This window comes from Gorilla gorilla, chromosome 10 (genome assembly GCF_029281585.2).
Source record: "Gorilla gorilla gorilla isolate KB3781 chromosome 10, NHGRI_mGorGor1-v2.1_pri, whole genome shotgun sequence".
Taxonomy (NCBI): domain Eukaryota; kingdom Metazoa; phylum Chordata; class Mammalia; order Primates; family Hominidae; genus Gorilla; species Gorilla gorilla.
The window spans coordinates 79,243,253-79,254,474 of NC_073234.2; positions in this window are offsets into that span (position 1 = coordinate 79,243,253).

Below are 11,222 nucleotides of genomic sequence, written 5' to 3' on the forward strand. Positions count from 1 at the left end.
GGCACAATCTCGGCTCACTGCAACCCTCTGCCACCCATTCTCAAGCGTCCTGAGTAGCTGGGATTACAGAGGGGCACCACCACACCCAGATAATTTTTGTATTTTTAGTTGAGTTGGGGGTTTCACCAGGTTGGCCAGGCTGGTCTTGAACTCCTGACCTCAAGTGATCTGCCCGCCTCAGCCTCTCAAAGTGCTGGGATTATAGGCATGAGCCGCCACGCCTGAGCATTTAAACCCTGATCCAGCCAAGAGGCTCAAAGACATATACACCCACACACACCTCTCTTGGGAAAAAAAAAAAAGACTTTAAAGCAGGCATCTCTGACCTAGCATGCATTTTGTCTTTTAGCCTGTTTGCAAGCCTATATTTGGAAGTAGAGTCTTTTACATTTCTGAGATGGAGGCTGATACAAACAGAAGGAATGGATTGTAGTGTGTCGGCTTGCCTTCTCCCAGAAGGTAAAAGGATTTTGTACTTCTCAGGTCTTGGCCATTTTTGAGGGGAGAGAAGAAGTCTTTGATGTTTTGGGTCCTATGAGAGGTACTGGATACTTTACGTCTCTTAGTCTGTGAATTAACTGATGGCCCAGCCCTTCCTGGGACTGGTGCTGGAAGAAGGTGCTTCATGCAGACACAGAGAAGGGAGGCTGTGAACAGACATCAACGCCATGCCTGGGAAAGGGGCAGGCTCTATGAGCCATTCCAGCACTGAAGGGCAAGGGGACAACTTGCCCCCATACACTGGCTCTTTGAGTAGGGCCTTTGCAGTTGCTGTGCTTCAGAGACACCAGCACTGAGCTTTTGGTAATCATATGAGGACCTCTACTACACCCCAATAACAATCTTGATTCCTATTAATGATTTAGTTGCCCTTCTCCACAGTAATTCCCTACAGGCCCATAAATCCTAGTGGACCACAGACACCTGAGTAGTTTTGACTCCTGGGGCATATTGGTGTCCTTTAAGCTGGGAACAGAGCAAGTGGCACCACTGTTACTTATCAAATGAGATTATAGCGATTTACATAAATACCAAGAGACTTTGAACTCTTCCAGGAGAGGGACTGTTCCTTCTTTGTAATCTTCTCATCCAGAACAATGCATGGGTCACAGTACTGCTCAGTAAACATTGGTGAACTGCCTCTCATATTACTTTTTCAGTCTCTGCCCGCGCATGCTTTTTGAAATATAGTTGCAAACTTATGATAATAAAGCATTTTATATCCTTTGTATGGTTACAGCACAATTTTGATTAGACCTGACACTTGGCTACTCCCAATCTTGAGAGAGGGAGACAAAGGAAGAGAGAGAGGTGGTGGTAGTAAAAGGGGAAGGTGATGCATCTAGTTCAGCATATGGCACACAGAAATTTGATGAATTTTAAAAAATGAAATTAGAGTTTACTCTTTTACAATATTTTTACTTAGTCCAAAGAGAGAATGATTGTTCCAGGAAGAGGAAGAGGATGGGTTATCCTGTCTTTTTCTTTGGATTAGTTTTGAGGAATAAAATAAACTACTCTCAAAGCAAATATTCGGTCATCTTTCCTTTAAAGATCAGTATGAAGTGTTGCTGCTGAAGAATAATTCATTCGTATTTATTGTGAAAGAATATATCCTTATATTATCTCTTGTTTTATGATTTTGTATGTAAACAAACTTTGTACACAGAGGAGTCCTTTGACTCACTCATTTGTTCACATTCACTGCATTCCAAAAGCCAGGCTCTGTGCTACACATTAGAAATACCAAACCAAGAGGTGAAAGGCAGCGAACTTAGCATTATGACAGGGAGACAGGCACACCCCAGTAGAGTGTGATTTGTGCTGTGAAAGAGTGTACATGAGGTAGGCAAGCACAGAGGGAGGTATTTTGGCTAGAGTAAGACTTTTCTTTGCTGAGATGACTCTTGAAAGATTGTTAAAGTACAAAAAAGACCTCAGCTGAGGGAATGGCATTGTGCAAGGTGCAGAGGAATGAGACTACATGATGATTTAGGAAATTTGAAGTGAGTCACTATGACTGAAGCAGAATATACTGGTTGGTTAGTGGCGAAAGATGAAAATAGAGAGGAACGCGTGGGCCAGATTACAGCACATAAAGACCTTATGTGTTCAGCTTTGTTAAGGAAGTTACAGATAGAAGGGATATAACTTGATTCACGCCATTCTTTCAACAAATCGTTATTGCATGACAACTGTGTCAGGCACTTTTCTGGGCACTGAAAATATACTGAGGTGATGAAAAGTGCTCAAATTTTCCGGATATATCTTAAAAGTATAGCTAATAGGATTTTCTGACAGACTAGGTGAAATGCATGAGAGAAACAGGAAAATTGGTGTGATTCCAGGATCTTTGGCCTGACCATTAGTAGGAGGGAGTTGCTATTAACCGAGATGGAAAGGATAAGAAGGACTAAGGTTTGGAGACAAAATTATGAATTCTGTTTTATAAATGCCATGTGTGAAATATCTATTAGCTATCCAAAGGGAAATAAACAGTGGGCTATTGAATATGTTAGCCTAGAATTCATAGGAGGGGTCTAGGATATGAATATAGCTTGGGAGTCATCAGCATATGGGTACTATTCTCAGCCATAGGACTAGATGAGAATGAGAGGTGATGGCAGACAGAAAAGAGAAGAAACTAGATGAGATCAGCTAAGATTGAAAAGTTAACAGAAGAGAAAACAAGTCCGAAGACTGCGCCCTGGGGGGTCTCCAACACTTAGAGGTTAACGAAATGAGAAGACATGGCAAAAGAGACTGAGACAGAATGCAAAACAGAAGCCAGTAGGGTACCCTGAAATCTATGCAAATAAAAGTAATGGAAGGAGGGAAAAGTGATCAATTATATCAAATGCTGTGATTGTCACTGTGAAAGTTATCAATACCAAAATGAAGTTGCTTATGTCTAACCCTAAGATAATAGAGCCAGAAGGCCATGAGGGAGGGGCACTCATGCACTATGCTTCCACCAAAAAAATACCACAGGAAATTTTTTCAAAGTGCAGCTTGCTACATGAGTCATACAATGAGAGCTAGCAGCCACACAAGGACACAAAGCTAGCCACACAAGGACAGCTAGCTGCTTGCATAAGAACACTTGCCTGTCTCCACTAATAAACAGATGTCAATTTCTGCCATAAGACTCTGTAACCAATGTTTTCTGTTTCAAAACAACTTGTATGTACTTCTTTCTCTCTCTCTCTCTTTTTTTTTTTTTTTTTTGAGACAGGGTCTTGCTCTGTCACCCAGGCTGGAGTGCAGTGGCACGATCTCGGCTCACTGCAACCTCCGCCTCCTGGGTTCAAGCAGTTCTCCTGCCTCAGCCTCTCGAGTAGCTGGGATTACAGGTGCCCACCACTGCACCTGGCTAATTTTTGTATTTTTAGTAGAGACAGGGTTTCACCATGTTGGCCAGGCTTGTCTCGAACTCTTGACCTCGTGATCTGCCCACCTTGGCCTCCCAAAGTACTGGGATTACAGGCCAGACTCGCCGTGCCTGGCCTTCTTTCTCTCTTTTGTCTTTAGAACCTTACCCTTACCACAATCTTGGATGCGCCTATGAACCACCATAAATTGCATATCCTGACTTGTAATTCTCTCCTAATCCCAAGTAAGCTCTTTCTTTTGGCACCCATTTAATCCCTCAACTACTATCCCTTTTCTCTTTTTTCTTTACACCAAAAAAACTCTTTAGTTGTCTATAATCATGATTCCACATTCTCTCCTCACATTCCCTCCTCTCATTCCCTTCTTAATCCACTCTAATCAGGTTTTTTGGCCACCACAAAACCAGTGGACTTACTTTTCTTAAGAGCAACAGTGCGTCCACATTCCTAAACACAACAGCACATGACAATATATTCTCCCTCTTACATGGTGTCAACCTAAAAAGGAACAATCTATTGTCATGTGTTGTTGTATTTAGGAATGAGGACTCATTGTTGATCTTAAGAAAAGTAAGTCCACTGGTTTTGTGGTGGCCAAAAACCTGATTAGAATGGATGAAGGAGGGAATAAGAGGAGGGAATGAGAAGAGAGAATGTGGAGATCACGAGTATAGACAACTGAAGAGTTGTGGTTAAAAGAGGAAAGGGATAGTAGTTGAAGGATTAAATGGGTGTCAAAAGAGGTGGTTTTTTTTTAAGAGGTGGGAAATGATACTATCTTTGTGTGTTGATAAAAGTAATCCAATAGAGAGGGGGAAAATTAATGATAACAGAGAAGAGAAGGAAGAACTGCTGAAGCAATTTCCTTGATTAGACCATAGGGGATGTAATCTAACTCTAGGTGGAAGGACTGGCTTTGACTAGTAATAGAAAAGATGAACTTTCTGGGCATGAAGCTATAGAACCGAGCCCTCAAACTGATTTAAGACCACCAAAACCAGAAAAAGTTCTGCCTAGCAGCCCTGGAAAAAGAATGCTTCCAGAACAATACCCTGCGATATGATGAATGAAAAATGCTCACTGCTTTGATAATATTAATGGAGAAAGGTCATTTTCTAGAGATACCTAAACATATTCAGTTTACCTTTATGGAGAACTTATATGGCATTCAGACTGCTCAGTGTTTACATGCATTATCTCATTTTATCCCTGCAACAACTCTTAACCACTTAACTTCATCCCCAATTACAGATAAAAAACCGAGCCTCATTTCGAGATGTTTAACTCCTATTCAAATCCCCACAGCTGGCAAGTGGTCAAGGGAAGATTTTTTTTTTTTTTTTTGAGACAGAGTTTCTCTCTTGTTGCCCAGGCTGAAGTGCAATGGCGTGGTCTCTGCTCAATGCAACCTCTGCCTCCTGGGTTCAAGCAATTCTCCTGCCTCAGCCTCCAGGTAGCTAGGATTACAGGCACTTGCCATCATACTCGGTTAATTTTTGTATTTTTAGTAGAGACGGGGTTTCATTTGAATGTAGTCTTAAGCCCTAGACGCAGCATTCTAAGCCCTTATGCTATGAAAACCAGCTTGAATGATTTAGTAAAGTTGAATTTGATGGGGAGAGAAAAAAATAGAGGCATCTAGCATCTACCCAGACTCAGAATAGATATAATCTACTGAGAGATATCTTTATAGCATGTTCTCTTCTTTTAGATAGATGGGGCCCTTGGGCAAGATAGTAGATGAGATTTCAGGAGTGAGGCCAAGAAGAGAGTTGGTACTGTTAATATCAAATATCCTCCCAGGTTACTTCCTAGAAGGGTGCTGATGGAGAATTCCACTGTTCACCACACACTCACTAGAGAGGCATTAAGGCTGGAGTAGGGTAGGAAGGAATTGTTCCAATTGGAACCACCAAGGATGTAAAGACAAAAGTGTAACCCCTCATCGAAGGATGAAGAGGGTGGGTCATCTTACCAGATCTATGTCCCCAGATGTCTTGAGCAGAAGACAGCTACTAGCCCCAAGTCACACAGAAACATATCAACAGGGGCCAGCCCCATTGCTGAAGGAGCCCATGTTGGGGAAAAGGAGGCTCTAGACAAAGGTGAGTTATCTATAGGAAATGTCACAAAGTTGCCCCGTGTCCCTGCCTACTTGTGCTGCTGCTCGTCAACGTGGGAATGGGACTGGATAGCATTGCTCCTTTCAAATAAGTAGGAATCTGTGACCCTGGGAAGAAGCCAGAAATACCAGATTGTCCTAGTTAACACATTGTCCATTTCTCCAACTGCCACGATGTGACGTGTGCATGCATTGTGCTCAATGGCCTATGTGTTCAGATCTTTCCTTAACCACTTATGAGTGAACTGACCTTGGGAAAATTACTTATCCTCTATGAGTCTAAATTTTCTCATCTGTCTCATAGATATGATAATAATAATGATCACATCATAAGGTTGTTTCGAAGACTAAGTGACAATGCATAAAAAGGATTTAGCACAGTGAATAGCATATAATAAGAGTCCAACAAATGGAGTTATTAAAATATTTGTATGTCAACAAAGTGTAGTTTATAAGCAAATGCAAAATAACATATTTCATAAGAAAATAACTGAAGTGCTTGATTTTCTTAAAGCATAATACCAAGAGAGGCTCCATATAAAAGAGGTGGAGGGCATGGCCAGGATGAGCTAGAATTAGGGCATTTTAAGATGTTTGCTGTGTTCCTGCTGTGCTTTGCTGTAAACACCTTCTGTGCCTTCTTGTTTCAACTAGAATCAGCTATCCAAATAGCCTCTGTCTGGATTAGGGTCAGGGTTAAGGAAGTGCAGTCCTCAGGGCTATGTCCAGCATGTGGGAGAGCATGTTAAAGGGGCATAGAAAGCACAGGATACCAGATGTGAGTAGGATTGTGAATACTGCAAAAGCAAGAAGTCAGAACTGCTGATGAGCAGAAGAGCAAGCCTCCCAAGTGCTCTGAGAAACATGGAGAGATAATGGCTACCCAATTATATGTAATGCAGGAGTTGGAGGAAATTTTCTTTAAATCTTTTAGTAAAATTGTACTTCAGTTGTAACCACACCAGGCTCAAGGTCTCTGAGGACTTATACACAACTGATACTTAGGTTACAATTATTACTAGTTTGATTCCAAAGTTAATAATGTTGGCGAATGATTGGCAAAAATGGTGATGGGTCTTGAATTACTCAATTATCTTTGTTTTCATGAAGGCTGAAGGACAGTGCAGTAGGCTGAATATTGGCGCTCCAAAAATCTCCAAATTTGAATCCCTAGAACCTGTGACTGTGTTACCTTACATGGTAAAAGGGGCTTTGCAGAGGCATTTAAGTTAGGGATCTTGAGATGACAAGATGACCCTGGGTTTTATCCAGGTGAGGACAATGTACTCAGTGTAATCACAAAGGCCCTTAAAGAGGGAGACAGTAGGGTCAGAATCAGAGACCTTGTAAAAATGGAAAGCAGGGGTCATGGAGGAGAGAAGATGTTGGCTTTGAAGACAGAGAAAGGGGCCATTAGCCAAAGGATGCAGGCAGCCTCTAAAAGCTTGAAAAGGGAAGGATATATTTCCCCCTGGAGCCTCCAGAAGGAACTCAGGACTGTGGATGCCTTGATTTGAGCCCTGGGGGCTGGCTTCAGCCTATTGCACATCGCTATGGTATGCCAGAGCAATAACCTGAGCACTTATAGTCTGTGGGTACTATTTTCGTTTGTTTGTTTTACAGGGTTAGATTAATGCACAAGCTCCTGTTTTTCACTCTCTTTTACTTACAAGTGTTTGGTCACTTGCACGTTGAACAGGACCTTCTTATCTATGAAGTCATATCATTCTATGTTACCTAGTAGGCTTGAAATGTAGGAGGGAAAAACACTGAAATTAATCTTGTTTCAAAGATTTAATTTCTTTCTCCTTTTGAGAAGGATAGAAGGATAGAATACAAATGAATTTAACTGTTTTTCACTTTAAATGTTGTTAACAACAATATATTCATCCATCTCTTCATCAAACATTTATTGAAGGCCTATTCTGAGCAAAACACATTCACTAAGTATTGTGCTAGGTTATACACATTTTTTTTGAAAACCCAGAGCTCTAACTGTAAAGAACCTTAAGATTTCATGGAAGAAAACAGATATGTAAATTATTAAATATGACATATGGGAAATAAAATATATAATATAAGCTGTCTTCAATCTTCATGCATTCAACTGTCAGACATTCTTTATTTTTATACTTGATACATTGCCACTTCCTTTCACTAACATTTATAATATTATGACACTAGGAAAATGTGTTTGAGCTTCCAAACAACTGACAAAAAATAAAATCTTGAAACACAGCCATTATAAATTCAGCATTCATATCCCTAGACCTAAGAGAAATGACAAGTATCCATAAAATTGATCTGAAATCATTAGAAAGTCCAGGAAATGGGAAAAATAGAGAATTTCACTTTGTTCTCTAAATGACCAATCAAAAATGAAATGGAAACAAGTAAAAATATTGTAGTAGAATAATATTTTGAAATACTAATAATATTTGAAAAATACTAATGTATTCCCCCTATTACCTGGTTGTCCTTCTCACTGTTTGGGCAGCAGGTTTTGTTTTGTTTCCTAAGTTAAGGTGATGAGATTTGAGATAACCGTCTTGTTTATTACATTCTGTTATTGTGATCTCGGTTCACTGCAAGCTCCGCCTCCCCGGTTTGCGCCATTCTCCTGCCTCAGGCTCCTGAGCAGCTGGGACTACAGGCGCCTGCCACCACGCCCGGCTAATTTTTTGTATTTTTAGTAGAGACGGGGTTTTACCGTGTTAGCCAGGATGGTCTCGATCTCCTGACCTCCTGATCTGCCCGCCTCAGCCTCGCAAAGTGCTGGGATTACAGGCATGAGCCACCGCGCCCGGCCTTCCCTTTCATTCTTACTCCCCACTAACTTTCCCTTCCTGTTCACAGACACTTACCCTATTATGGTTCATATATGTCTTTGGTTACGCATGTGTATGTGGATGTAGCTTTGGTTTGTGTATTTTAAAAGTACCATGTACTAAAAGAAAACTCCTTTTTTCACTTAAGTGTGTCCAGAATATATACCAGGCTACTGGTATAAGGAGGGGAGCAAAAATACCAGGTAACCTTGAAGACTCCAAAAGCGGAAGAGACCAATGCCCTGTTCCTAAGCAGAGACTGGGGAAATGGTAAGACTTCAGAGCTAGGGTTGATTGCTTCCCTGAAGAGATTCATACCCACTTTTATTTCAGGAAATTTTGTTAGTATACAGTTGACCTTTGAACAACGTTGGGGTTAGGAGTGCTAACCCCTTGTGCAGTCAAAAATCTGTGTATAAATTTTTGCTCCCCCAAAACCTAACTACTTAACAGCCTACTGTTGACTGGAAGACTCACTGATAATGTAAACCACCTATTAACATTTATTTTGTATGTTCCGTGTGTTTACAGTGTATTCTTACAATAAAGTAAGCTAGAGAAAAGACAATGTTGTTAAGAAAATGGTAACAGAAAAATATATTTACCTTTTATTAAGTGAAAGTGGATCATTGTAAAGGTCTTTATCCTCATTGTGTTCACACTGAGTAGACTGAGGAGGAGGAGGAGAAAGAAGAACAGTTGATCTTCTGTTGCAGGGGTGGCAGAGGTGGAAGAAAGTCTGCATATAAGTGGACTTCGCAGTTCAAACGTGTTGTTCAAGGGTCATCTGTCACTTCAAATGCATCTTCTGTCCTATTATTAAAGTTTTATTTAACATGGGAATTTTGGTGACGTGTGTTATCTGTCTTTGCCTTTTGTCAATTTCTATTACTTTTTCTCTAATCATTTGTAACTCTTCATTTTCATTGAATTTTGTGAGCTCACTTGATTTTTATCTTTGATGTCACTTGCTGTACTTTCACCAGTACCTGTTTCCCCCGTGTCTCTTCCACCTCATATTTGTTCTGTAATGATTCTATGTATTCCCCTCATTTCTGATTTCTCCCAGCTTTTATTTCATCTCATTCTATTTTCTCACTAAATCTTTGCTGAGTTGGTGGATCTTTGCTGCTGCTGCTGCTGCTTCTTTTTTTTTTTTTTTTCCCACAGAGGCAATTGCTACATTAAGATTTTCTCATTTATATCAAACATCCGGCAAGAATTTTTATTTAATCCTTTGCAAAATTATTCTGCTGAGTGTCCCTAATGTGTCAGTTGATTTTCCTGTTTCTTCCTATCCCCCCACCCCATTCTTATTTTCCCCCTCCTTCTAGAATCTTTATGTGGGTTCTGAACAGACTTCCTTCTTATTATTTATCACTGAAACAAGTACATTCCTCCAGATAGCTACAGGAATTTGTGGGCGTGAGGGAGGACCAAGGTCTTGTGTCAGAAAAGCTGGATAGGCAAGCTAAGTTTTGTTTGTTTCTTTAACAAGGCAAAGTCTCTCCTCTACTGCCACAGAGAAGGCCTGCTTCAACCAAAATGGCCCCTGTGTGTGGTTCCTCATGTGGCCTAGCCTGCACCATTTGAAAACAAACTGACTTCTTATATTTAGTGCATGCTTTTTCTTCCTACCATTGTGGACCAGGGACATAGATTTTTGCACTTTAGGGTGTCACCGTGTTTCATGAAATGTCCTTTCATTCTGGCTCCTTCTGAGGTGAACAGCAGCAGCATGTTTTTTCTCTGCTTCCTTGTAAGAATTTGCTGTTTGAACTTCGTTTCACCTATATTATGGTGAAGTTTTAACTGACTTCTCGTCTTGCCAAAAATAGCTTTAGTCTTTTAGTCTTCTTTTTCCTCATTGCTTTTGGATGAGTTCCAGGAAAAGTCAGAAATGCCAACTCTACACTACTATTTTGAAACAAATGTCTCTTTCTTGAATTTGTACATTTCTTGCACTTGCTTTTCTTCCTCCTCTTCTTTCACTTTATACTCTTCTTTGTAGTTTCATCTGTGCTCACAGTTTCATCTAAATGAAATAACTATTGAATCACCATCTTTTTCTTGCTTTTCTCCTATTGGTTAGTCTCTTTTTTGGCCTACTGTCAGTTTCACATGGATATTCCCAAGAGACTTCCATTATTGTCATTCTCTATATCAATGGCATCACAGGTTCTCCCAGCTAACCTGGCTGAAACAACTGGAATCCTATTTGGTGCCATTTTTCTGTTCATTCTGTTTTCAAAATATCTCTTGCCTCATTGTCTCCTTTTTATTTCTGCTAATAAGACCCTAGTCTGGACCCCACATCTGGATACCATACCTAATATTCTTGGTTGTCTTATCTAGTTAGCCTGCTTATTGTACCATGTCAACTTCCTTAAATATATCTGATCCGGCTGGGCGTGGTGGCTCACGCCTGTAATCCCAGCACTCTGGGAGGCTGAGGCGGGTGGATCACAAGGTTAGGAGTTTAAGACCAGCCTGGCCAACATAGTGAAACCCCATCTCCACCAAAAATACAAAAAATTAGCTGGGCATGGTGGCAGGTGCCTGTAATCCTGGCTACTTGGGAGGCTGAGGCAGGAGAATTGCTTGAACCTGGGAGGCAGAGGTTGCAGTAAGCCAAGATCATGCCATTGCACTCTAGCCTGGATGACAGAAAAAATATATGTATATTTATATTATATACAATATGAATATATTATATATTATATACAATATGAATATATTATATATTATATACAATATGAATATATACTATATATTATATACAATATGAATATATACTATATATTATATACAATATGAATATATACTATATATTATATACAATATGAATATATACTATATATTATATACAATATGAATATA